The sequence below is a fragment of the Pararge aegeria genome, chromosome 21, assembly GCF_905163445.1.
Source record: "Pararge aegeria chromosome 21, ilParAegt1.1, whole genome shotgun sequence".
Taxonomy (NCBI): Eukaryota; Metazoa; Arthropoda; class Insecta; order Lepidoptera; family Nymphalidae; genus Pararge; species Pararge aegeria.
In genome coordinates, this window is record NC_053200.1 from 8,865,356 (window position 1) to 8,892,938 (window position 27,583).

Sequence of the window (27,583 nt, forward strand, 5' to 3'; positions counted from 1 at the left end):
TTCATAAAATTTGGATATTTTTTGTCAATATCTCAAAAACATCGTAATAGGTATGTTGGTAGTTTAATTTTAACTAATAGTCAAAATTCATCCGTTATTTCGAACGACAAAGAGTTTAAGCGTTATACTAAATTAACGACTCGGTGAATCTGTGTGTAAGTAATATTTTGTTGGCAACAATTTTGAATTCTTTGGCTACAGTCTCTACTCTGTGTGACTGCTTCATCACAGACTGTTTGTCTTCGCCATGGTTATTTTTAATTTTAACACATTTAACATTTTTTACTAATTTTAGCTTTCTATAATTGTCCTTATCTATGTGCTTAAAACTATGCCAAATCTTTCACTGCTTCATTCGCGCATATTGTTCTCACATTCTCTTTTCGTTTATTAATAGTAATGACAGTGGATGTTAGCTAATTTGCCTACATACTACCGACCTAATATGCTATGCTACCTATAGGCACGTTTCATATATTTATTTACGAAGAAGCCTAACTCATAACAAAACACTTTATCGTGAATAGTGATTCATAATGGCTGGCAAGTACAAACATCAGCTTTGATCTTTGAATCGAAGCCAGTGCCTAAATCCCATTGATATCTTTATACTAGCCACTCTTTGAGGCAATCGCATTAAACGTTTCGCATTCGCCACGGATTATAACATTAGCATTAATTTGTCATATTTCAATCTCTTTGATATGCATACGGTATGCAATTACGCGTATTTCAAGATTACAGTAAGCATCTTATTTGCAATCAGGAAACTTTATACGTATTAAAGCGGCTTTATGCAAATGATTTCATTGCTATCTTATGATCTTAAGATGTATTTTTACTTTGCCTACCTTCGGAACCTACCACCGCGTCGAAAGGCAGATACTACCAAGAAGAACCGGCAAGAAACTCAGCAGATTGCTCCTTTTCAAAATCATTTTAAAGTTTCAACAATCTTTACAAAATTTCTAGTGTAATTCTAGTCTTGTGAGTGATAAGAGCGGAGCGGCCTGGTTCCAAACAGGCTCGGCATTAAGAAATTCATTTTGATTTATCAAAACTTAGGTAAACGTAGATCCAATTTTTTTTATTTATTTTATTATTTTTCGGTGTCATGTTATAAAAGCAGATACCATGGAGGATTTGTGTACTTTTCTCAGACTTAAGCACTTAGCAGATATATTACTAATTTATGTCCGTTTCTAGTCACTCGTTTGTTTATATCCACTTTTTGTTTATTATGACTAATGTTTTGGTTTATATAATGTTTACATAGAGAGCGAAGCTACTGTGAGTATCATATTAACCCATTGGTTCACTACAAGGTACGGGTCTCCTCTCACAATAAGAACGGGTAAAGAGCCCACCACGCTGGCCCAGTGTTTGGTTTGGAAAACTTCACATACCTTTAATAACATTATGGAGACCAGGTATGCAGGTTTCTTTACGATGCTTCCTCCACCGTTGAAGCAAGTGATATTTTAATTGTTTAGAAAAACGCAATAAGTTAGAAAAGTTGCTGGTGTTTCCTGGGATTCGAACTCAGCATACCGAAATTGAGGTCAAGGTCCTGGGCTATCACCGCTTCTATATTAGTGTAAATGTGCACAAAGGATCGTATACCTCTTTTCTGTAGTAGATATAATTACCTATAGTTTCTACAATATCTATCGTGTACAAATATTAATATAATTATGTATGAACAATATTAGTATGTTAATACATATAATATGTTTTAATATGAAAATTCATAGAAACAAGCACTCGTGTCGTCATCTTCATCATCCTTAGCATGTAATGATATTTTGCTCGGTATCGAACTCCTCTCTTGTAGGAAAGGCGAAACTGTAGCTCAGACCCTACATGCTGCCTCAATTTGAGCTTATTTTAATGGTACACGATAATTTAGACTTGTTCTCAATTTTAATCTTTGATTTTGAGACTTATTTTCAGAAAAGAGATAAATATAAAAATAAAAAAAAAAACTTTTTAGATTCATTATCGTCATCATAATCAACTGATGTACGTACACTGCTGAAAATATATTTTGTAGGAAGTTTCAAATTCTAGTTTACATTTTCCTAAGTGCTTAATTTGATGTCGTATGTGGGATACTGTGTTAAAACTGAGTTTACTGGCGCAACTGCATAACGTGCATAGAGGGTATGCACAGGGTTTGCAGATGTTATAAAATGAAGATAATCTCCAGTATGAGTTATAAAAAACGTAAGGATAGACATTGTAAAAGTAATAAACAACTTACCCTTAAGTACTTATTTATAACTCGTACTGGAGATTTTGGTCATTTTATACAATCTGCATACCCTTTTCATACCCTCTATGCACGCCACTGGGCGCAAGGTTACCATTTCTAGCTTTGATCGGTACTTCGAGCTATGTCATTAAGTCTTATTCTTCTAAGGATCTCCTCATTTCTGATTAGGAGACTCCACGCATAGCGACTTTTCATCGCCCGGTGAGAGGTTTTAAGCTTTCTTTTAGTTAGCGATCTGCTTTTCCTTTACATTATGTATAGAATCTAATTCAGTTGGGCCAACTTCGGTATAGGGTGACAAGTGAGAACACCTCTCGTCTCTTGTACTGAATACGCCACATATTTTGAATGCCCTAAGCACGTAAACTCGTTAATGGCTACGTGCCAAAAACCGTTGACATTTCACGGAATATGCACTATTGTAATGCGTAGATAATCTTAAGTGAACTGTGGAAGCAGGAACCAGCGATATAAACTAACTGTCAAAAGGAAGATTCTTCCGTCATGCAACGGGGCTTAGTTTATTTCGGTGTTGGGTTGTGCACAACTGTTAAACTTACGGGCAGTTAGAATATATTTCCGGCTGTCTGAATGATGGGTATTATAAAGTTTATTACTCCTTATATGTTTTTTAATTTAAGAGATATTTTTTGTACATACTTAAAAAAATATTTAAAGAAAAACAAACTTAAGGCCATGTATGTGGAAAGGAAACGCAACGATCGCGCGAAAAAGTTTCGTTTCTGCAAAGTAATGAGGCACTTTGAAGTCAGCGACTACACTCAACGCTTTACTATAAATTCTGTGATTTCTACAGAACGCAGTATGCATACTTTCACCAGTATCTTTAGTATAAGACATACATCTAGTATCGAAACAATGATAATAGAATAAAGTGGAACTTATCAACCTTGAGTGCTTCCTTAAATTCGTTACACACTTTTTCGGGCTCCTATCCGTGTAAAGGTCGTCGTGCACTTCATACATGCACAAAAGCACTGCCTACCCTAAAAATTATATATAAATCGTATAAGAGGAGGATCTTCGGAGCAATTTTTCTGCTGTTTGCATACTCTGTAGAAACCCAGTGCACGCCGTATTAGTGATTCTAGAACAAGTAAAATAAGTTTCACTTCAGAGCGTTTCTAAATTCGAACATGATCCACGTTTGTGAACGTGCAAAACTTGTACTAAGGATACATACTACCCGAGACGCGTCGATAATTAAATAAAGGAAATATACCTTTAATTAAAATATATTGAGAGGTGCTCCAGAATGCTGATATTTAGAGATTATATTATATAACGTAGTGATGTTTTCCACAGGGCATGCCAGGAACACATCCTGTGTCCGTCAACCTGAGGCGTAGGTGTTACACACTCTTCAGACCGTAACACAGCATTGCAACAGTGCTGCATGGCATGGCGGTAGTAGTTCCCCGGACGAGCTTCGTCAGACACAGCTCTACTACTTCGAAGTATTTGTTGACAACAATGCCACGTGACGTAGTAACAGTGGCGTGCACTTCATACATGCGCGAAAGCATTGCCTACCCAATGTTTTTGATATAACTCTTATAGTAGGAGGATTTGTAAATTTTATGCCTTTTTCCAGCTTTATGCATACCCTGGTCAAAAGCTACATGCACGCCACTGCCCAATAAGTGAAGAAAAAGTCATCACACCGGATTTTAACGTACTATAAAGAAGCTTATGGTACGATTGACAATAACGTGAACTATAACGTTATAGTTGCAATGCTCCAAAGTCTATACCTAAACCCGTTAATGGCGGCGCGCCAACAGCTGTTCGCCGACCCATTCAATCTCAGCTATTGTAACGCGCGGATAACTCCGAATGTATCAACATTGGGAACACTAGTATCTACTAGCGTCGGGATAATAGAGATGTCCGTTACAGTAAGCTGCTTAGGGGCCATCCACACATTGTAACGTCAAATTATAATATGACTAGCTGTTGCCCGCGAATTCGTCTGCGTTTGATTTTGTTTTTAAAGGGTTTTCAGCTGTCCGCTGATGAGCTCTGTCCTCTATCTCTAACCACATTAATCAGATCTACGCAACGTTTAGGCATAATTAAACACATATTTTAAGCTCTATAAATCAAAAATAATTTTTTAAATCGGTTATAATTTGTCTGAGTTATGGTGTAAAATCGTCAAACACTTTTATCCCCTTTCCCAAAGAAACCGAGCTTAATGTCGGGATAAAAAGTATCCTTTATTACTTCTAAGACTTCCAAAAATATGTGTACAAAGTTTCATGAGGATCGGTTAAGTAGTTTTTGCGTAAAAGCGTAACAAACAAACTTACATTGGCATTTATAATTATAATAAATAATAAATATTAGTAGGAAGTAGGGATAGGGATAGGGATTTCTAAGGTAACTTTGGACCTAATAATGCATAAGTTAAAACCATATATTAAAACATATCTATCACACCGGGTTTACTATACAATTGATCTATATTTTAATGACAAGGTTTCTTGGAAGCATCCGGCTCCGCTTTCATCTCTCACAAGAAATTAATTGTTCTAAATTAATTTCAAAATGTAAATTGTTGATGTTGAACTGCTGAGTTTCTAGCCGGCTTCCAGGCTTGAGACGAACAGACCGACTTTACGTTTCAAAAGTGCTTGAAGCTTACCCTGCCTACTTGCAATAAATGAATTTTGAATTTCGATTTTTTTTAAATAAAAATTAAGTATTACAAATCTATCGAATAAAAAGTTTTATCTAGAACGCTAGTGAGATAATGTTAAAAGGAATCTGCTATAGATGATAATAAATTAATATGGGCTGATAATATTAACCTACTGAGTAAATATATTTCACTAACTAGAATTTACCGACCGATTACGACGAGTTATTATTTTTTCGCAAATTTAAATAATGTGTTTTAATTGTATTATGATTTAAAATAAAAGCATGTACCTATAACATTGTGAGCTTAATTTCATTCTAAAATACTAATCATTTAAAAATCGTTGCCTGCTCCTTTATTTTAAGAGGAGTGCTAAGAATAAACATAGTCTAAGGCCGAGATTGAAACCTATACAACTGGAACCCAATTATTTGAGATTGCAATGACGAGAAGTAATTTAAATTACAATACCTCAATTATAATAATTTAATATATAAATATAGCAATCACAATTGCATTATTTCGTAATCAATTGAAATTACGAGTAGAAACCTAGATTATGCAATTAAGGGCCTGCCCACGGTGACTTTGCATCGATTCATTAGCGAAACAATCGCAAAAAGCACCACGTAAAGAGATTTCTGCGAAAAGTCGTCTAAAAATAGTTAAATATAGGAAGCTATATTTTTTATAAACGCGCCATTTATTCTTGCTGTTACTCAAGTATTAATTTAACTTTTTTTGTATCAACCCATTGCAGACCAGGGTGCATCTTTAGAATGAGATGCGATTTAGGCCGTAGTCTACCACGCTGGACATTGGCGGATTGGTTCCCTTCACACGCCTTTGATAACCTGTCGACGTCGGCCTGAAAGTGAGACCGAAGACCTAAACCCTAGGCGTTGTACTACCAATAACTGGGTTTAATCAAAATGGCAAATATTACCACCTTTCATAACTACTTATCAACAATTTCTAGATATATTAAATTAATAAACGACTGTGAGATTAAAAAAATATAAAAGTGTCTAACAAATAAATAATAAAATACATTAAAACGTAATAGAAATACAAATAGAAGAAGAAGAACAAACACTTTATTGCACGTATAACATACATATAGGAAAATAAACATTAATGAAACAGTAAACAATGTAGACATGCAAAGGCGGCCTTATTGCTGCAAGCAATCTCTTACACCCACCCTTTAAATAACAAAAAAAATAAGTTTAAGGCAAATAGATTGTTTTTTATCTTTAACATGCTTTAATCTTTCTCTACAATACAGTAAAAGTTAGCCCTTTGCTGCAACCTAACCTAGTGGTGAGATTAAACGTATACTAATCGGTTTATACGCGGCATCGTACCGGAACGCGAAATCACTTCGCCGCAAAGCGATTTAGCATTCCAGCGTTTACATCTTTGTCAATAGGTTGGTAACTAGCCATGGCCTCCCAACCTCCCACCACACCAGACTAGTTCTTCTGGTGAGGATCCTGGAACCTAAGCGCTCGCCACTGCGCCAGAGGCTTGTTTAAATACATATTCTAAAATTATTTCTACTTGTTTCATAAATAGCTATACAACAAAACTACCATCTCATTCAATGTGGCATTTTTTTTATGTTTTCCAAAGTAGGTTTAAGGTATAAACCTGTCAATAAGTCGCCGGTCATGCAAACGCGGCCTAACAAAGCCATCGCATTCGTTTACAATTTATTGACTCGGATCCATTGTCCACACATGGTTAATCTTAAATAACATTAAACAAACACTGTTGAGTTTAAATTACTTAAAGCTCTCATGTCTGAGGATTTGTCATGTATGTGACTTATAAGCAGCCGTAATCCTCTTAACATTTATTAACTCATGTCTGTAAGGAAAGGTTGGGACAACAAAAGTATTCTTACTTTCGTATAGATATCTAATTGACAGATTTTGAGAATGGTATTAGTTATGCCCACAAATCAAATCAATAATTTATGTCCGTTTTTTAACTAGATTACAAGGGAATCCGGGAATAAATTCCAGGACTGTGAAAAAAAATTAAAATGATGTGTTTTCGGATCATGAATTCTCAGTACCAGCCGAAATGAGTGTTTTCCACCCGCTTTTTTCACTTATTCGCTGTCCGGACACACACACCCAGTTGTCACCACCCCTTGTCGTCCCGCGGGTGTCGTATGCGGGAGGGTATATAACGGAGATCGGGCACCAACGTCCTCTGTGCTACTACTACCATGATGGGCAATCCAGCCCTTTAGTCTAGCAGTGAACTGTTATATTGAATTAATTGATAGCATTACGCTCTTTCGAGCAGCACGCACTCTAGTTACCATTTTCCTACAAAGGGCTGGGCCGTCTTAAGTTAACTTTTTAGTTCTAGGTATTAAGTATCTTCGATTAAGATTGTGAACATTATCAAGGAATACTTAGGAAGTTTTAATTGGTCATTTTGAAATAAATAAATGTGTCTGTTTGTTTCTTACCTTTGCTCGGCTGAACCACAATACCGAGCTTGATGTAATATAAAGCAAAAATAGCTGACATTCTAGGGATCCAAGAATCGCTATTTATAAAAACTATCTTGGGTTACTTATGCAACTAACCAGATTTTAGATGCGTGTATTGTTCAAACCGAGATGCCCAAAAATTTATTGAGATTACAGTAATTTTACTTACTTATCTAATTTATTGCCGTACAAAGCTAATATACTTGCTAGTAGACTATTTTAAAATAAAACTGTTTTAAGCTGCAGTAGTAAGGTTGGTTTAATCAAAAACAAATCCAATATAATTGCTTTTGTAATTGATACAAATGACGACTGTCAGGATGGCGTCAGCCGTGTCTGAATGACAAATAACAGAGTCGCGATAAGCTTGCATCTACTACCACTTGGATTGATGACCATCATAAGAGCGAACAACAAGCAAATTTTCGTTTATCTAACAGAATGCTTATAAAATCTCCATTTATGAACTACATAATAGAAAACTATTTGTCATTTTGATTGAATAAGTGTGATTTTTAAAAGAAATTCTAGCATCAAAATCCAAACGATTTCTTAGAAAAGCGAGCGATTGAATCCATGGGGCCATACATTGTCTATATTCACTCGGAGCTACAGTGTCACTAATATGGCTTTTGAGTTTTGTGCTGGCTTTTGCTTCGTAACATCTGCATCCCGATCTCATTCTAGACCTTCTCTGCCATAAAATAGAGGGGCATAGGAAATAGCACTGTATAACCAGTGACCATAATCGAGTGACGTTTATGAATCCATTGTGGTTATAGACACTCCTCCAGTGCGGGTTTGCGGGCTTAAACGATGACATCCACATTTCAGTGATGATATGAGAGTGTTAAATGGGGTAAACAGCTTAACGTGCTCTCCGAGGCATGATTACAGAACAACGTCAGGATCTATCATCCAGTGGGTCCTGACAACATCTGAACCGATAATCACAATACTCAAAAATGTTGGCCAACCAGAGGATCCTACCTGATTCTTAATCAACCTTGCTAACTATCCAACGAATCTCATAAACATCATGAATAAATTGTTTTTATTATTTATTTGCGATAAAATAACTCGTTGTATAATAGTCGTATATAATGCATTTCTGCGATGCTTCTATTAATAGTATAATATATAAAATTCTACATTAAAAAATGAATAACAGTAAATAAATGATACATACTACACATATAATTTGTTGACTGTTATTTCTTTTTTTAAGTATAATAAAGTTTTACCTACTTTTATATCTACAAGTAACTTAGCTAATAGGTACCGTTGATGGAAATTATGTTGCAAACCAGAACCTTACCTATTCATTTTATCGATAAATTACAGTTAATTTAATGACAGAGCACAGTAGAAAATGTAGGGGTTACGAGGAAAAAATTAAATTATGATCCCATAAAATATTTTTGTACAGTTGACAATAATTTTATTAAAACTTCGTGTGGTTATTAGAAGTGACATCTAAAAGGGTTATGGCTCCATTATGTGGAATATTAATAGGTCGAAAGGATCGGGTCGCCGTAAATCACTTATGTTTTGGAATGTAGAATTTTCAACCAACTCCCAAAAAGGTGGAGATTCTCTATTCATTTCTTGGGTCTAAACCTCACACTATAAACAGTCACTATAAAGTAAAAGATATTCTATTTTTAGAACATACAGTATGTATTGGTTTTTTTTGACTCTTTTAAAATTTTTGAACAATTATAGGCATATAATAGGTATGTATACCTTGGTATTTTAAGCTTTGTAATGTCACCATTTTCCTAATAAAAATCTCCGCGGTCGTATGTATAAAAAATATTTTTATTTTTTTTTTACAAAGCTTGAGTATGCACACTAGCCTGTAAATATTAAAATTGTATTCTAAAGTAAGTAAAAGTAAATATTTAAAGTTTTTCATAATATTGTACAGTTTCGTCAGATTTTAGTTAGGTAATATTATTTTGTTGGGGAAATAAAAATAAAAGTTTCGCTTCGCCACATGGTTTAAAGTTGTAAAATCTTATGAAATCAAAGCAATCGTTGCATGAAAATGGAGTCTTTTTGATAAACTGGTGGTTTGGTACTAAAAAACTTCAATCGAAAATTATGAGTTCGTGGAACATGAGCGTACATAAATATTTTTAGCGGTGACCCCCATAATTAACCCCATCGTTTATGATATAGTTAATTGCGGTAAAGGCGTGACGAATGGCAGTTAAAAGTTGCCACCGTCATTCGAGGCAGAAGTTTTAGATTTTTTGACGAGACTCTATTAAGGCGACTATAAAAATATTACTGCAAGTGGCGATCAACAAATTGGGGTTATTACAAGGTTGATTAGTGTTTCGGCAAAAACATGGTTAACAGGGCTGTCGCATTTCATTTTAGTAACTTAGTAACTAGTAAGTAGTAAAATATCATCATCATATCAACCCATTACCGGCCCGGGGCACGGGAGCACGGGTCTCCTCCTACAATATGAAGGGGTTAAGGCCGTTCCAGGCTGGTCCAGTTAGATTGGTGGACACCTATGAGAACATTATGAAGAACTCTCAGACATCCAGGTTTCCTCACGATGGATTCCTTCACCGTTGAAGCAAGTGAATTACTTAAAACGCACATAACTTCGAGGTTACCTAGAAATATTATACCTAAATGTGTAAGTTTGTTTGTTTGTTACGTACAATTATGTAAGATTCAACCATTGCACCGACGGATTGACGAGTGTTTTTTTTAATCAGACTGACATATATAATGCTCAACTTTCAGCATCGGCAGGCATGATTACTGAAATAGCTGGGCTGTGATTGACAGAGATGCGGTTTTGTATAAAAGCATGCTTTTATAATAATATGAAAAGCTTAAACGTTGAAAAATCCCATGACACATTTATTACATATTTACTTTTCCCAGCCCTAAAATTTTGCGTTAATTGGATCAGGAGGACATCGTTGTCTCATCTTATTGTCGCTTGTCATAATTGCGTATTCTTTGAATTTTGTATTTGTGTCCGTAGAACTTTGCCGCTTTATAATCACTTACCTTATTGTAAGTGATAAACGACTATGACAGCGGGAGATATCTTTACATCGTTCGAGTCCATGTAGGACTGCAGTGTATCGCAAAAGCGGTCGTATTTATATCAACTAAATGTTATGAACATTGATTTTTAATTAAATTTGTAAAAATCCTAATCAATTTAATAAAATATCTGGTAAATATGAATTTATAGTTATCTTAAGTTTAATTATTTACCAACTTCATAAATTTACTGTAACATAAGTTTACATGAAGGGTCATTGCATAGTCAACATTTACATAATATGCTTTAATGAGGCGTAAATGATCTTACTTTCTAGACACATGTAGATTAACGTAAATTCAAATTTAGGTGGCGATTAAATTCTCCTGATTGTGTGACAAAACAGACTAGCAACTTGAAATACGAATTGCAATTTTAGGAATATGATATCATGTGTTTTCCACCACACGTGATTGCTTCCTATTCTGACAAAATTACACGATATGTCTCAAACGATTGACAAATATGAGTTTAGCGAGAGTACACTTATTTCAGAAAACAACAAACAAGCGAAAAAAAAATATTATCTACTCTACACGCCAAACAAGTGCCCTTTTAAAAATAGTGCGTAATCTAAGATCAAACAAATAGAGTAATCCGATTACTGAAGCAAAAAGGCATAGACACAAACTAAATGGGAAGACGTCTCGTTAAAACGGTTTCATATTACCACACGGAGCTACGAAAGCCGACTTGCGCTGATAAAGGAGTTGGCAAAACCTATTAAAGATTGGTACAAAATGGCTGATTTACATACTAGCTGGCTGGTTCATGTCATAATTTGTTCAAGTATCCTGCCTTGGAAGGGTCAATAATCTGACTTGATAGAATGCACAAAGTTGTTCACAGTGTACAATTATAGTACAATTATTTTGTGGGGCCTTTCTTTTGGATTTTTTTAAATAATTAATTAATGAAGAATTTCATAACACTAACACTTGCGTACGTGAGACTGACGCGTCTGCGATAATCTATAAATTGATTATCATCTATTGAAATACTGTAGTTTAATTGAGTATAGCCTAAATCTTACGTATTTGTTTTGGAAATTCACCACCGGTAACATTTTATTATATTTTTAGAACCTTCATACATTCTATTATTATTTTATTTGCCCATTCGCTTACCTTTCTACCTCCCGACTACCAAAAGAAAGAGGTATTTTTCAGAGTTATGACCACTTCTTTTTTTCTTGTAGATACTTCTCTTGCTAACTATATTATTGTAATCAATACTAATATTTTAAATGCGAAAGTGTGTCAGTTTGTTTATTGCTTTTTTGTTACAACTTCAACGATCATGATGAAGCTTTGCACATTAATAGCTTGCCTCCTGGGACATATCATTTTATAATCCTTGAAATGTTGCCTCTGCACTCAAAAAAATAGCCTTTGTACCTGTGTTATTCACGCCTACATCGATCTTAGTAAAATTTTGGATGAAAACTAAAAGCTTGCATTCTAGATTTAAAATATTTAGAAGCCCGGAAAACGAACAGTTCCCGTGAGGTTTTAAAAAAACTATATCCAGATGTTTCCAACTTTAATATAATAAAATTACAGTATTTCGACGGCTCTGGTAATCTTCTAATATTATAAATGTGAATGTAAGTTTGTTTGTTACGCTTTCACGGGAAAACTGCGAAACCAATCTTCATGAAACTTTTTATATATATTCTTGGAGGTATAAGAAATAATATAGTATACTTTTGATTGAAAATAAATAAATATGTAACATAAAAAAATGTTTGTGAAAAAATCTTAAAATCTCATAAATGACTATAGCTGTAGACTATGTAGCAGTACGCTGCCTCCCAAAATTACGCGGGCGAAACCGCAGGGCGCATTTAGTAATAATATATTTACCAATAAAGTGGTTGCATCTTCCATACACCCTTTTTTCGTTTGCAAGTTATGTGTACCTAATAAAGTGTTTGCTTGACTATTTGGGCCTCATATCTGAATGAAATCACTTTTATATGTTGTATATCAAAATGACAGTAAACCGTAGGTGGAGTTTTTGTTGTCCATTTTGTTCCATTGAACAAAGAACATTATAGATTGATACGCTCATTGTGTTCTTTGTAGCAACACAAAAACTTGCTAATTTATTTACATTGTAAGCTGACGCAACATGTAAAGTGTAGGCTTGTGTTTGCTTTTAAGTACTGAAGTTAAATTTTTCGACCAATCTGGCATAGTGGTTAGAGCTATGGACTATTAAAAATTATAAATTCATTTATTTCAAGTAAGCCTAATATAAGCACTTTTGAAACGTCAAGTCTGTCTGTGTGTAGTGACTCTACCACCGGTTCGGAAGGCAGATTCTACGGAGAAAAAGAATTCTAAGAAGCCGGCAAGAAACTCAGCAGTTGCTCTTATCCAATATCAACGATTTACATTTTACAATTTACATAGTGGGATGCTTTGGCCCTTACCCACAAAGACGTGCTTTCAAGGAATTTAGCATTACGGTACGATGTCACGTAAAAGCCTTTTTCGGGTAAATATTTATTATAACTGCCACACCCCTAAAAGTTAATCTCGCTTACCATCTTACCACTAGCTGTGATTGCATTAAAAAGTTAAGTTGAATAAAAAAAGTGATATTTTTGTCTACGCGCTAGGTGTCCTTTTTTTCTGCAGTAATAATGACGGGTCAAGCAGGTGGCACACCTGATGGTAAGTGGAAAACAATTGCCTATAAATTGAGCAATACTTCACAGGGCATGCAAGGAGCACGTCCTGCAACATGCCACCTTATGTCCATAAATTTTATAGACGTGGTGTTTCTGCAGAACAATTTAAATACGACCCAGAGATTAATAGGTGTCCTATGTATCTCTGAAAAACACGATAAAGTTAAAAAAATACGGACAAAGCAGATGCCGCACCTGATGGTGGAAACCCATATAACCCGCCTATAAGGAAAGAAACACTTCGCAGGGTATGCCTGGGACAAGTCCTGCAGAGTGCTCTGCCCTGTGTCCATCAATCTGAAGCGTTGGGATTAACCACGCCCTTCAGACCGGAAAACAATAATGCCGCTTAGCGGCAGAAATAAGCACGACGGTAATCCTTCCCGGAGGAGCAGTTACTAAAAGCTCTACTACTACTCAGCATACTATAACGGACCTATGACAGTAATTGGTAAAGCCCGCCATCGTCTTAATTTTTGATCCCTTTCTAAAAAAAAATTATAATAACTCCGAGCCGTTGATAGCCAAACTCTTTTTATACCGTATCCATATTAAATTATAAATCTGCATACAAAGCCATGCGTCTCAATCCCGTTAATAAGGAAGCGTGACCTACATAAATTAGCAAACGCTAACACATTTAATAATCGACTCTTTAAAAAGTCTTTAATTACTGACCGAGGTACTTTTAATTAATCATCGTCATCGATAGCCTATAACTATCTGTCTGTCACTGATGGACTAAAGGCCGCTCCCAGTTGCTGAGTTTACCCCGGCCTTTAGCCCACTGTTGGATTAAAGGCCGCTTCTAATGGCAGAGTTTGTCTCACCATGCTTGGCAGACGGGTTGGTGATCGCATTAGACGACGCGGTCCGGTACTCCGTTAGCCTTAGTCGCCTCGTACGACACCCGCGGCAATAGCAGGGGTGTCGTGTCTTAAAAGCATCTTAATATGTTTTTGTATGTTGGGATTTGACGGCTGTGGTTATTTACAACCGTAACGATAAAGCTGTGCCACCAAGCGACTTTATGTTTTTTTTTTGTTTTATGATTATACTGCCCTACTGTTGCTTATATAGTGCAACATCTTTTTTAGACTTTTTTTTTTTCTTTGCATCAATTAATTTTGCTGCCCTGCGCAAGGATGCTGGTATGTATGGGTTTATTGTAACTGCCCTACCCCTAACAGGCTAGCCTGATACCAGTTTAAACTGCGTCATCACTTACCAGATAACATTGAAGTCGTGAGCTAACTGTGGAATAAGGAAACAGCCTTAGCCTATGAATGTTGCACGGATAGACACAGGCGTCATCTCGACATAATCACGCTGATTCAAAGATTTTATCACAAGCCAATAATAACAACCCTGGACCAGTTATGAATTAACGTGCCCTCCAAAGCACGGGGCCGGATAACTAAGACTATAAAAAATCATACAAAGGTAGAACTTAACAAAAACTGGTAAAGTACTAGTCAGACTTGCACACGAAGGGTTCCGTACAAAGTCAAAAATAATTAACATTATTTAGATCGAGCAATAAGTACTAATAAAAACGCTTTATCTTGAATATATCATTTATAATTGTCGACTTTTTTAATTTTTATTATTTGTTTAGAAAGCTAGTCATTGAAAGTGTTCAATTATAATAAAAATAGGTAAGTTCGTTCGAGAACGCGGTTCGTCTGTCGGAAATCGCTGTTTGACAGCCATCAAATTAACATCGGATTGTCATTGGATGTTACATCACTTAACACGTCCCGTAATTGCGCCGATAAGAGATTCTCAACGGAAATTAAATTATTTGCTTTGGGAAGCACACCTACGTTGATGGTATGGGGACTCATTAACGGCGATGTATTTTTTTTTGTCGTTTTATTGATTACTGACTTATGGCACCGAACTTTGGCCTCTTTTTTGTTGTAACATGTTTTTGGTGATTTCAGTTGCATATCATCATTTTTATTTTGCATATAATTATTTTATAATAATTTAACTTAGTATTCTAAAGCAGAAGCTCTTTTAATGGAAATAATTTAATTAAATATTTGGTTGACAACCTGACATTAGTAGATCTTATTCAGTTTTAGTAGATATTATAATTTTTCCATAGTTAAAAGTTTTAAATTTTTTTGCATTGATATTATGTTTCACCATAAGTAAATATTTTTGTTTTTGAAATTCAATTTATAAATTAAATATGCCCTATAATTAAATACAAACAATAAAACAAATAATTAAATATCTCCTAGACTAAGCAGTTTGAATTTTTTTTGTCGGGTTTATATTTTAAATATAATTCTATTTCATATCACGCACTAAACACATTATTTTTTACCAGTATTCACTGAACACAATTTTTCCGACCAAATTTCAATAATCGATTGTCGAATTCGAATTTCACGTTCGTCGGATTTTCCGATACGCGTCGCCGTCTAAGCGTGGTCGTGCACTACTGGGTAGAGCTTCGCGCCAGTCGCCTCATATGTGGAAACTTCAAATGATCAGCCTGCACCTACCTACTGGCTAAAACTATATGGCCTACTAATCAACTCTTAATGCATCTTGAGATTAGAATTATGATACGATTCTTGTTTTATATGACACTCAATTACCGTCTTATTAAATGGAAGCGAAATACCGACGGCTCCATCATTTAAGTTTAACCATGGTTCGTTAATGGGCAATATTTATAATGGAGGATTAGGAACGTTAGGAATTTTGATGTCTCAATATGCAGTATTTATTATAAGAACGCTCCATATTTTTAGTTCGCCCGTTTTAAATAACCACAGAGTTTCCTTATTTAAATACTTTGTTTAAGAAGTTGATAACAGCTTTACTAATTACCCTCTGACATATATTGGTTGAAAGTACACAGATTTGGATATGCAATAAAGCATCCTTTATACATTTCGAATATAATTTAAAACTACTATAAAGTAATTTTTTATAGGTGTGTTTGTTTATTTGTTTGTTTGTTCCTTCCTTTACTCCCTAAAAAAGTAACTAATACACTAATTTTTGGCATAGAGTTAGTTGGAAGGACGGAGAGTAACATAGGCTTTTTAAAAATAGTACTTTGTAAAAATCCGTGATAAACAAAGAACGCAGCAACAGTCTAGCAATTGTAATAAAAAAAAAAACTATTGAAGCTTTTACCAATATATCTCTCGGTGAAGGTTTATGTGTTTTAGTTGTTTTATTTTAAATATAAGCTGAGAAGAAGAATAACTACTTAGATCGTATCAAAATACTTACTAATTTTGTTTATTTTGTATATAGTTATTGCAAGAGCTCTTTAATTTTGGAAATTAGGTTAATAAAATAAGCAAAACGGTACCACCTATGCGAAGCCAGGGCTGGTCAGCTTGTTTAATAACATAGAGGTCAATGTAAATAACATCGTGTACAAACTCACGAATCTAATAAATTTGCGCTGTAATATAATTACTTAAACGAGTCTGGAATAAATTTCCTATACTGTAATTTCCAATTATTTGTCACTAAGAAAATACGATTCTGCAGCGATTTATCAAAGCCACCCATTAAATCCGCAGTGGGTATGTAAATTCCCTATAAACGTTTAAGTTTTAAAACGTGTTAATATTTTATAGGAATTTATTGTCAGTGTAATAAAGTTATCAAAGATCATGTTAATACTATAAATTCTGTGGTAGTGTTTTATTTCAGTTGCATTCACTAGGATAATGTGATTCTTAGATTCTATCGCATATCCGTGTATTTAAACATGTAATATTTTTGTTTTCAAAATTGATGGACAGAAAAATGGAGATCTAGAAAAATGGATATCTGGTAGATTAAAGGGAGAGAGAGCGTTGTAGCCTTTAAGATTTCGAGATTACGAGAAAGCTGTTTTTACGAGAATCAGGTAGTAAAAACTGCTAGATCAGGTAAGACCTACTCAGGGTTATATGTACCTAATTGAGATTATAACGATATTTTTTTTCATACTCGGAATTTAAAACTCTGACCATAGATTTAAATCACTGAATCTTACTTTCACATACACATGTCTGAAAGTATCTACGTCACGCTTCTAACTTGACTAATGCAAGGAAACTTCGCGCCACTCGTTTAATGATTTTCAGATGTTGTGAAGGTATTTCTACGTGATCGAATTAGAAATTAGTAAATACGAGTCGGAGTCGTCAATATAGCTTAACGAGTTACCAAGCTAAAGTGACAATAGGTACAATGGGCAGGGGCAAGTAAGAAATAGCTTGGAAGATGGCAATTACTTCAAGCATTCCGAGGTGCTGGAGTGGTAAATGTAGTTGGTAGACCCCCCACTACGTGGACAGAGGACATTAAGATAGTCACTGGATAAGTGGACACAAGCGGCGCATATATATAGCATCGTAGCATACGGAATGTAGCCTTTCTTGTCGAGAGACCTATATCCAGTAGAGAATAAACTCCTTTAAGAACATTAAGAAAATCAAATAAGTTTTAAATAAAACACATTATAGACGCCACCAAATCAGACATTAGTCAATTTAGCAATGAAATTCCTAAATTGACCCCAACCATTTATAAAGCCACAGCTTACACCACCGCACCAGAGAGATCGTAATCCAGCATCCGTTTTCTTATATGATTCCATTAGTCAAATTGTTTAAAACCAAAGTGTTTACGCAAACTTTACGATCGCCCTTGTATTTTGGATTTATTGCTCATTGTATAAAAAGATTGCGCTTTCGAAATTTATATCTTAAAAGTTTTCACTCACAGAGTATGTATGTCAATGGGTACGTATTATGTTTTATGATCGGCTATAAATAATAAATGGGATTCTGTTTGTAACATTGCTCCAAATACCTAAATTACTAATACGTCACTTTGTTCAAAATGACAGTTATGCCTTCATTCATATTTGTAGATGAAAGATAATAAACTTAATAGGTTTAACAAATGAAAATTGTGTCGTGACCTCATAGTTAAATAGCATAAGAACCTGACCGTGCTTATGGATCCCTACTATTGTATAAAGTCCCCAGAGTGAGTTTCTTAGACACGTTTGAAAAAGTGTACAGATAAAATTTTACAGACGAATTCAAAATTCTTTTATTTCAAGTAGGCCTAAAACAAGCACTTTACTACAAACAGACATACTTGACGTTTCAAACGTCAAGTATGTCTGTTTGTAGTAATTCTACCACCGGTTCGGAAGGTAAATAATAATGTTTTTTATTTAATTTACAAAATTATCACTTTCTCTAACGGTGAGATAAACATCGCAAGGTAATATGCACAGGTACTATCCGCACTTGGCTGACTATGGCCAAACCCCCCTCATTCTGAGTCCCCCGTCTCCCGTTCGGGGTCCCCCGTGCTCTTTAGTGGGCTTACAATGGGTTGATACTTGATAATCAATTTTCGACTTCACATTATGGAGAAGTATAAGGCATGCGGGTTTCCTCACGATGTTTTCTTTTACCGTTAAAGCATGTGATATTTTAAATTTCTTAAATTTAAAACGCCCAAATTACCCCAAAAGGGACCACCACCACCACTAGGCTATCATCGCTTATAATTACTTGAAACCAAAGAATATTTATTTTAACTTTGGTCGAAAAATTGTGTTCCGTGAATACTAGTAAAAGATGTGCGATATGTGAGGCATGAAAAATATTTTCATTGACAATGGAAGAATGTTTATTAAAACTATTCAGCCTAGGAGATATTTTATATTTAAAACTTCTTTTGTTTGCTTGCTTTAAACACTTTGTGCGCAATAAGAAAAAACATGTAGTTTTATGTAGACGAAACTAGTACAAAACGAAATTTCGACTATTCGAGCCTTTGGTAAAATGGATACGGTTAAAATTGCGCGTATTTGGAGATGACGTAAAAACCCAAAAGGAAAAGATGAAAAGAATGGACCAAAAATTCTTAGGCTTGTAAGTACCTACTTGAATCTGATAAACAGGCAAAGCCATTGCATAAACTAGTGATTTTATATTCATCTGTTGTAAAATCCTGGCCCTCGTATTGTATTCACGGTGGAGCAATCGCTAATTCTTGCGCATACGATTTTCTCCATATGAGGCGAGAATGCCGAATGCATTTTCACACTATCTCAGCTTGCTGCTAGACCTAACTAAGTACCTATTAAGTTTATCTTTAGTATAAACTAGCCCCTATTATATATAAACGGTAAGGTATAAACGGTCGATAGTATGCAAATATCCTAACACCAGGTTAGGACATTGGCATTGTCCTTATAGTATACGTTAAGTTATCCACCCAGATAGTTAATTATTTATTAGCCTATTGGGAGAGGTCCTTAGCCCACTGCTGGACTAAAGGCCTCGCCCAATGGGAGGGTTAGCCAATAATAACCACGCTGAGTAGGCGGGTTGGTGACCAAAGTAGATGCAAATAGTATCACTCTTATATTAAGATTATAATCCCTAAAAGCCCCGCCTTTCTGCTTCGTAGCAGCATGGTGTTTCAAGCTTTAAATTCCTCTCCTAGAGGAGAAGATGACTGTACCAAGCAGTAAGCAACATAAAAAGGATAAACGTCAATATGTTAGAATATATAGTAGACTAGCGTACCCAGCCCGCTTCGCCGGCAGCCTTGCTTTCTTTTACTTAAACAATAAACTTACATTATTAAATTTTTAATTTAAGTCTCATAATATATTAAATCATTTATTTCTCTCCGTATTCATTCTCTTCTATTCTCTTCTCGAGCGGGTGTTGATCATTATCTACACCCATGTACACCCAACAATAGAATATCATCATAGTAAATAAAAGCTGTATTTGACAGTTTGACAGTTCAAAAATAGGAGTGCTCCGATCGTCACTAAACTTTACAGGATTACTCGCCGGGTCAATCCGGAGATTCCCTGAAAGTTTCATTGAAATCGGTCCAGCCGTTTCGCGGAGCCTCTACGGAATATACCCACACACTTTCTCTTTTATATATTGATATCTGAGAGTTCTTCATAACAATCTCAACGGCGTGTGAAGGCCACCAATCCGCACTCGGCCAGCGTGGTAGACTACGGCCTAAACCCTTCTCATTCTGAGAGGAAACCCGTGCCCTGTAGTGGCCCGTGCCCTATAATGCCATAGTGAGAAATCTTATATGAAACGATAAAAAAGCTTGGGTGTGAATTGGTCTAGCTTCATAGCGTAATATAAATAAACTGTGGGATGGTCATAACAAAAAAAAAATTACCCGGCCAAGTTTGTTGTGGGCTGTTCCTAGATCAGGGCGCGTTTGGAACCCTCGTAGCTTTAGGTTTAAGTTAGCGAACGAAGTTATCACCATCCCCTTACAATTATGTATACATATATGTATGAATGCTTCATAAGTGCCTGTGATAGGCCTACATGAATAAAGAAATTTTGTATTTGAATTTGAATTATCGGAGATGGATAAGAAAGCAAATCAGTCCTATGGTTTTAGCCTTCTATTCAATCATTTGTAGATACCAATTATTTATAGCATCGAATTCGGTTTAGATTTCTTAATCCCATTATTGATTAACCTTAGCTCACGTTTAAAATCCTATTACCCACCAATGTATTAACTTTAACGTAAAGTAGGTACTTACATACTTAACGTATGGATCTGATGTCCTAGAAGTTCGCCAGCGCTACCCTTATTACGTATTTCAAAGTGGTATAAATTCAGTCTTACACATAACTAACTCCCCATTTAAGTCTAAATAATCTGAACTAATGAATAACAACAACATAACAACAACTGAAAGGCTATCTGCCTCGTTGACCCAGTGGTTACGATGTTAGAAAATGGATCTCGAGATAGGTACTGGATTTGATGATACTAAAAGTGCATAAGATATTGCGTTTTTATCTCTCATTGCCTATAAATACCTTTTAGAGAAATTGGAAACGTTGTCATGCCATTTAACCCTGAAAAGCATGTTAACCCGTTGGACGCTGTTATTATCCCTTTTTTTTGTCGTTGTGAAAAACCTGTATGGCTACCTTCGTCCTTTTGGGCAGGACAGAGGTTATGTATGACTCGTATACCCGAACTGAAAACCACCACAGCATGTCCCTCTTTTTGGCTTTACTAGACGCCCGGGGAACCCGTTGTATACTTCCCGGACAACATCTAAGGTATAAACACAGGGGAAATACGTCGCCTCGTTAAATCCATCTCAAGCGACGGATTGCACGTATATGTACATTATACTTAATCGATGACGATTTCGGAGAACGCATGCAATCTGGAGCGTAGTTGATCTACAAGCAGATGATTGATAACCCTTAGTTTTAACCGTTACTTAAATACCTTAACAACACGTTATCTTCGATGCATAAAAATTTCGATGGAATTTAAATTTACAAAGCAGCAACTAAAGAGAACATTAAATATATCGTTACTCCCAGAATAAGGCTGCAGGCTGTAATCAATGATGGGTGATAGCGGAGGCGCGGCGCCGGCGTCACTCCGCAATTATAATGGATAGTTTCACCTCAATCTCTCTACGCATCATAACTTGTTTATAATATATCTCGGAAAGACATGGCCCCTACTTGACTTCAGCATTATCAGAAAATTACCGGATTCATCTCTTTTCAAAACATCTAATACGGCGAATCTGATACCATGTCTGCGTAGCTACCCACAGCGATTGTAATATTAAGTTGTATGTAGTACCTACATAGAATGTTATTTAAAAAAATATATATATATATATATTTGGTGCTTATTTCGTTAGTTTATATTATAATTACAAGCAACAACAAATACCTACATGAGATTGTTTTTGGTTTTATACTGTTTTACACTGTACTAGCTGTTGCCCGCGACTTCGTCTGCATTTGTTTTGTTATTTTGTTTTTGATGTGGCATTCAATTTAGTTGTAGTTCTAAAAAAAATTTAAGTATTCAGTATCGCTAAGCCTTAAGTGAGGGGTTTGTTGCTGTCTGCTGAGGAGTTCTGTACTCTATCTTCAACTACATTCAGATCTAAACAAAGTTTGGGCACAATTAAACACATATTATAACCTCTATAGTACAAAAATAATTATTTGAATAGGTTATAATTTGTCGGAGTTATGGTGTAAAATCGTCAAACACTTTCATCCCCTCTCCCAAAGGAACCGAGCTTAATGTCCGGACAAAAAGTATCCTATATCACTTCTAACACTTCCAAAAATATGTGTACAAAGTTTCATGAGAATCGGTTAAGTAGTTTTTGCGTGAAAGCGTAACAAACAAACTTACATTGACATCTATAATATTAGTAGGGATGTCCAAAATACGGCAGAGAGCGCCACTGTCGCCACAGATGATATACGCTGGACAACAAACCATAAGTTTTATTCGAACCTTACAATTTATACTATCAATCACGCAATAAATTTCAATCGTGGATAAATACCAAAGGATTGTTACATTTGCGTCCTGAGGTCATAAACATTGAATACCTAGCTATCCACGAAGCCTTTTAAAGTGCCGCCCAATTACCATACAGCTATTCAGTAAACAACTTCAAATTGGTAGCTATTTGCAAATAAAAGCGATTTTAGAGCCAAATATGGCTCGAGTTCATAGGTGGCGCCACCACGCTAAATTTACGAGGTGAGTCAATCATAATTATTATTCGTACCTCGTTTCTTAGGCTTAGGTAATAATAGGTGTTAATAAACGTTTATATGAATAACCTTTTTGATTTTGGTGTTTAGTTACGTAGGAACGTTTTATACTATACTAGCTGTTGCCCGCGACTTCGTCTGCGTTTGATTTTGTTTTTAAAGTATTCAGTATCGCTAAGCCTTAAATGAGTATAGTTGTATATACATATAACATGTGACTGTCAATTAATTATAGACAAATAATTTGCAATAAAATAAAATTGTGACTTTACTTAAAGATCTAAGCTATCCTATCTCTTAAGTTGGACCAGACTGCTTACGGTGTGCCAATTTAATTTAAAATCGGTTCAGTAGTTTAGGAGTCCATCGCGGACAAACATCGTGACAGGAGATATATATATATTAAGATTTATGCGCCCTTTAAAAGAAGGTGGTTACGTATGTATCAATTCGTAGTAAGTAGCCTTTAGGAAATAACGTAACATACTTTCGTAAAAAACCCTATTATGTATATGGGTTTTTTATATAATTGTATATTGTGATCACACATAGTTATCAATTGGTGCCCACGAGACTCTAAGCGCAGACGAGGCCGACCATTAAGAAGATGGTCCGATGAACACAGATAGCAAGAAAAACATGGGCAGGAGCAGCTATGGACAGAAAGTCCTGGCTACTCATGGAGGAGTCCTTACAACAAATATTAAATCTAACATAGTTTTAAGTAAAATTACTAACCTAAACATTTATTGCATTTAGAATTTAATTATGTAAATTCAGAATCCATTTAAAATTAACCGTTGTGAGGAACAATAAAGCTATTATTATTATTATATACTAGGGCTTGGCTATATTACACCTGATCAGTGTTATGCCTAGAAAATGCATAAATATGAATACCGAGGGTACTGTGAGGGTACGAGATAAGTGCTGTTAAGAACTGTTTTCGGAATGCCACTCTAGATCTTTGCTATTCATATAAGAAAAGAGAAGATAAAGCGATTAGTACATTATATATACCGGTAATGCAGCATTGGTTGCCCCCAATGAGGTGAACAGACGACATGAAACGATTTGTCGGGAGCCGCTGGAAAGAAGCCCAAGTCCGTGGATTTTGGAACTCTTACCTTTACCAAGTAGTGGCCGTCAATTGGTTGCGGTGAAGATGACGACATGAGATATCAACTTCGTAATGTTGCGTGATTCCCTACTTTGCTTCTACTGCCGCAAAAAAGCCTTTGCGAGAGCGCGCCAACACACACGAACCTTTGATAAGCTATGCGAGCGAAAGACATGATCATATTAGGTTTAAAGAAAATTTTAAAAAATGAGGATATCCTTCGACGTTTGTGTACCAAACAGCTTGTATGACGACCTCGCACCAGCAAGCATAGACTGGTTTTGCTACCGCAAATAAAAATACGAGGTCGCAGGGCGTCTGGAGACCAGCGAAACAATATTGTAGAGTGCTTAAATTCCTCCGGCTTTCAGTAATGGATATGAGAGTGTTATAACGATGACGTATCAACACCGAAGTTCTCGTTTACATTAATGTAATTATATGTAATAAAGTCATGATAACATTATGCATAATTTTATTAATTCAGTATTTCTTATCCTCCTCAATAAATATGCAATTTATTCTCTATTAGATCTACTCTATATATCTACTTCCAAAAGAGGTAGTAATTTTACTAAAGCAATGGTCTTATTTTGTCCTAAATTAAATTATATAAGTATAAAAGCAGACGGAACACTTTAACAAGCAATAGCAAATTAGTTGCATTTATAGCAATCGAATGGTAATAAAATTCGAAAACATGAATTAAATCCTGAAAACCAATTATCGCAAAACACTAAAAGCTGGTTGTAAACTCACGTGACCTAGTCAAGTGTTAAATGAGCAATAAACATATACCGGCGAAACGTTATCACATAGTAACCATCAATAGCAATATTTTCAGTAATTTACGATTACGAGCGGGCTCTCCTTGACTTCTACTTAGTTGCATCTATTCATTAATTTATGGAGCAAATTTTGTAATGTCGAAAACTAAAATAAGGATAGACTCTAGGTTAGACTAAACAGCTTACTAGGTTTACTAGCTTACTATTTTGAAAGGACAAAATAAGAGTTGATATAGCTGTGGGAGAGGATAAATTTATATCCTTCCCCGGGGATATAATTGTCTCCTGCATGGGCTAGCCGTGCTGAACTTAATATCCTTAAGCTTATATTACGTATATTACGTAAGCGTCTAAAATTCAGAAATTCCACTTGACATACAAACATATATGCACTCAGTACATTTCAATATTTTATGAGAGACCCCTTACAATCTTAAAATAATGTACATCATATTATACAGAACTCTTTGTTGTTCTGCACATAAATCACTGGAGATATTCCAGTAACCTTATTACAAGATAACCAACACCATCACGAAGTAAATCCTACCATTTTACTTGTGAAGACCTGCTCAAAACCTGGTCAAGACCTGGTGAAAATATGGTGATGCTTTGAGTATTCCTTCTTGATCAAATCGTACTGAAATGAGGATAAACTGACGTCCAAAGCTAACGCGGAAATGGGTTGGACACATAGCTTGGTTTCAGTGGCGTGAATAAAGGTTTTTTTTGCTTGGTTTGCTACGCTGATGGATGTTGAGGTCCCAAAGTACTGCAGTGACAACCCCATAACCGAAAACAAAGCATTGATATATCCGGCACTAATTTGACAAATAACAATTAGTTTGAATACTTGCAAAGAGTAGTGAACTCGAGCAATACGAAACGTAGGAACGAGACAAGTGTAGAAGATCATAAAATTTTACCGCTCTTCAGATGGTATATTCACAGATACAACATCTGTAGTGCTCTCCTGGCAAGCTCCAGATTCTTTGGTACATAGACTATACAAATAATCACGGGATACAAGTGACACAAGAAAGTCTAATAAACCTATGTTCTGTAGTGGAAGTCTTTTTGATGCCAGACGATTGAATTGTTGATGAACTTTTTACATCTATGAGGTTCGAAAATAGATGTCCTTTTGACGCCAGACGGTTGTAATTCTAATGATGATGATAACATTTTACCGCTATGGTCTGCCCGTGGCGCTATCCTAATAAGCCGCAGACGTTGTAAACGTCTAGACAATTAGACAGCTCAAACAGACGTATCATAACTGTCAAAACAGTCATAAATTACCTATTTTATTATCTACAGCCAATAGATTGTGATCAAAGCTAACGATTGATTTCGCGGTATAGGCTGACACAATGAGACGGGTAAATTAATCGCAATTGCCTCAACGCGATGTAATTCGCACGCATATCTAATGTTACTAAAATTATAGTTCGCTATTGTGGCGAAACTAGTTGATATTGAAACTAAGTTGTATATGATAGAAAAATTATTACCCTCTTTATTTTACTTGTAATGCATAAAAAATTTACATGAGTGTGTTTGTGTCTCTCTGTAGCATCGTAGCGGCCGAACAGATGAACCGATTTCGATTTTTTTAAGTGTTCTTAGCTATGTTTGATGAAAATCGGTCCAAGATGGTTGCAGCCACAAAATGGAGGGTTACTCATTTTTTCACAACTCCCTCAATATGAGTATCAAATGAAAGGGCTCGAATTTAAATACAAAATGGCTGCCACCAGAAAATTCCTAAAAGCATTTTTTTTCCAGAGCTCCCTCAATATGTAATATCAGAGGGCTTGAGTAGTAAAATGATGAACATGAAATAGAACGTAGATAAATTTTTAATTTTTAAAATTAATATTTCTATGTTACAGATAAAAATGGGTCTGAAAAAAACTAAAGATAGGCCGGAAAATCGGTTATATGTTATAAACTAGCTGTCCCGGCAAACTTCGTACCGCGGAACTTTTTTTTTGATGAATGTTATATTTCAATACTTATTATCCTATTAAGGACTAAGATAAATCCAAAAAATCAAATATCATAAAACAATTCTTGAGTTATAAATGGTGAAACTAACACAACTTCCTTTCATATATATATAGTTAAGAAAAAAACAATAAATATTAAAGTTAAGTACACGCGACTAAACCAGTCAAATCCACGCGGTGCAACTTATAATTGCTTCAGACTACGTACACCACGCCTCACAGACGTTAAAAATGCATTCTCTCCTACACCGGAGCATCCTCAAGAGATGTTGACCCTTCAATGCATAGATGCTAAGTTACAAAATTAAGGTAATTAGCTTGATTTTTATTGTTTATGGAATTCTGCTTCTATCAAAATTTCAAATTTCAAATTTCAAATAAGTAGACTTATTTCGGACGACTCAACCAACTAGTATACAAAATAATTGTGTCCCCGGATGCAAGTTCTAATGCCAGTGCAAAGAGTTACTATAATATACTACGATTACGAGCCTTCGTGCTTTTGAAAATGTGGTTTCGATTTTGCGGTTTCGCGGTACATTTGTGAAATATGCAAGAATATGTTTTGAGTGGAATATGACTAACCGCCTGTGTGTTTTATTCAATACTTACTACGTGACATTTAACCACAAGTCATAAGGGTTCTGCCAAACAGGTGTTTAACTTTGAGTAATAGATAGAATTTTCACTGTACCATTGTTATAGCTTTGTAGTAAGCAAAACTTGTTTGATGTAATTTTTTTGAAGTGAAAACTTCTTTAGCGGCGTTGAGCACTTTTTCTGTAATGGGTATAAAATCTTAAACTCGCGTCAGGACACG

General features: G+C 35.4%; 1 protein-coding gene across 2 annotated transcripts in view; it reads right to left on the reverse strand.

Moving 5' to 3' along the window:
• Nucleotides 1-15,646, reverse strand: part of LOC120633359 (ADAMTS-like protein 4) — a 34,317-nt gene extending 18,671 nt beyond the window's left edge. For both annotated transcript variants that reach the window (XM_039903560.1, XM_039903559.1), the window contains exon 1: nt 15,571-15,646. The gene's annotated coding sequence lies outside the window, so the exon portion shown is untranslated. The remainder of the gene's footprint in view (nt 1-15,570) is intronic.
• Nucleotides 15,647-27,583: the final 11,937 nt, after the last annotated feature.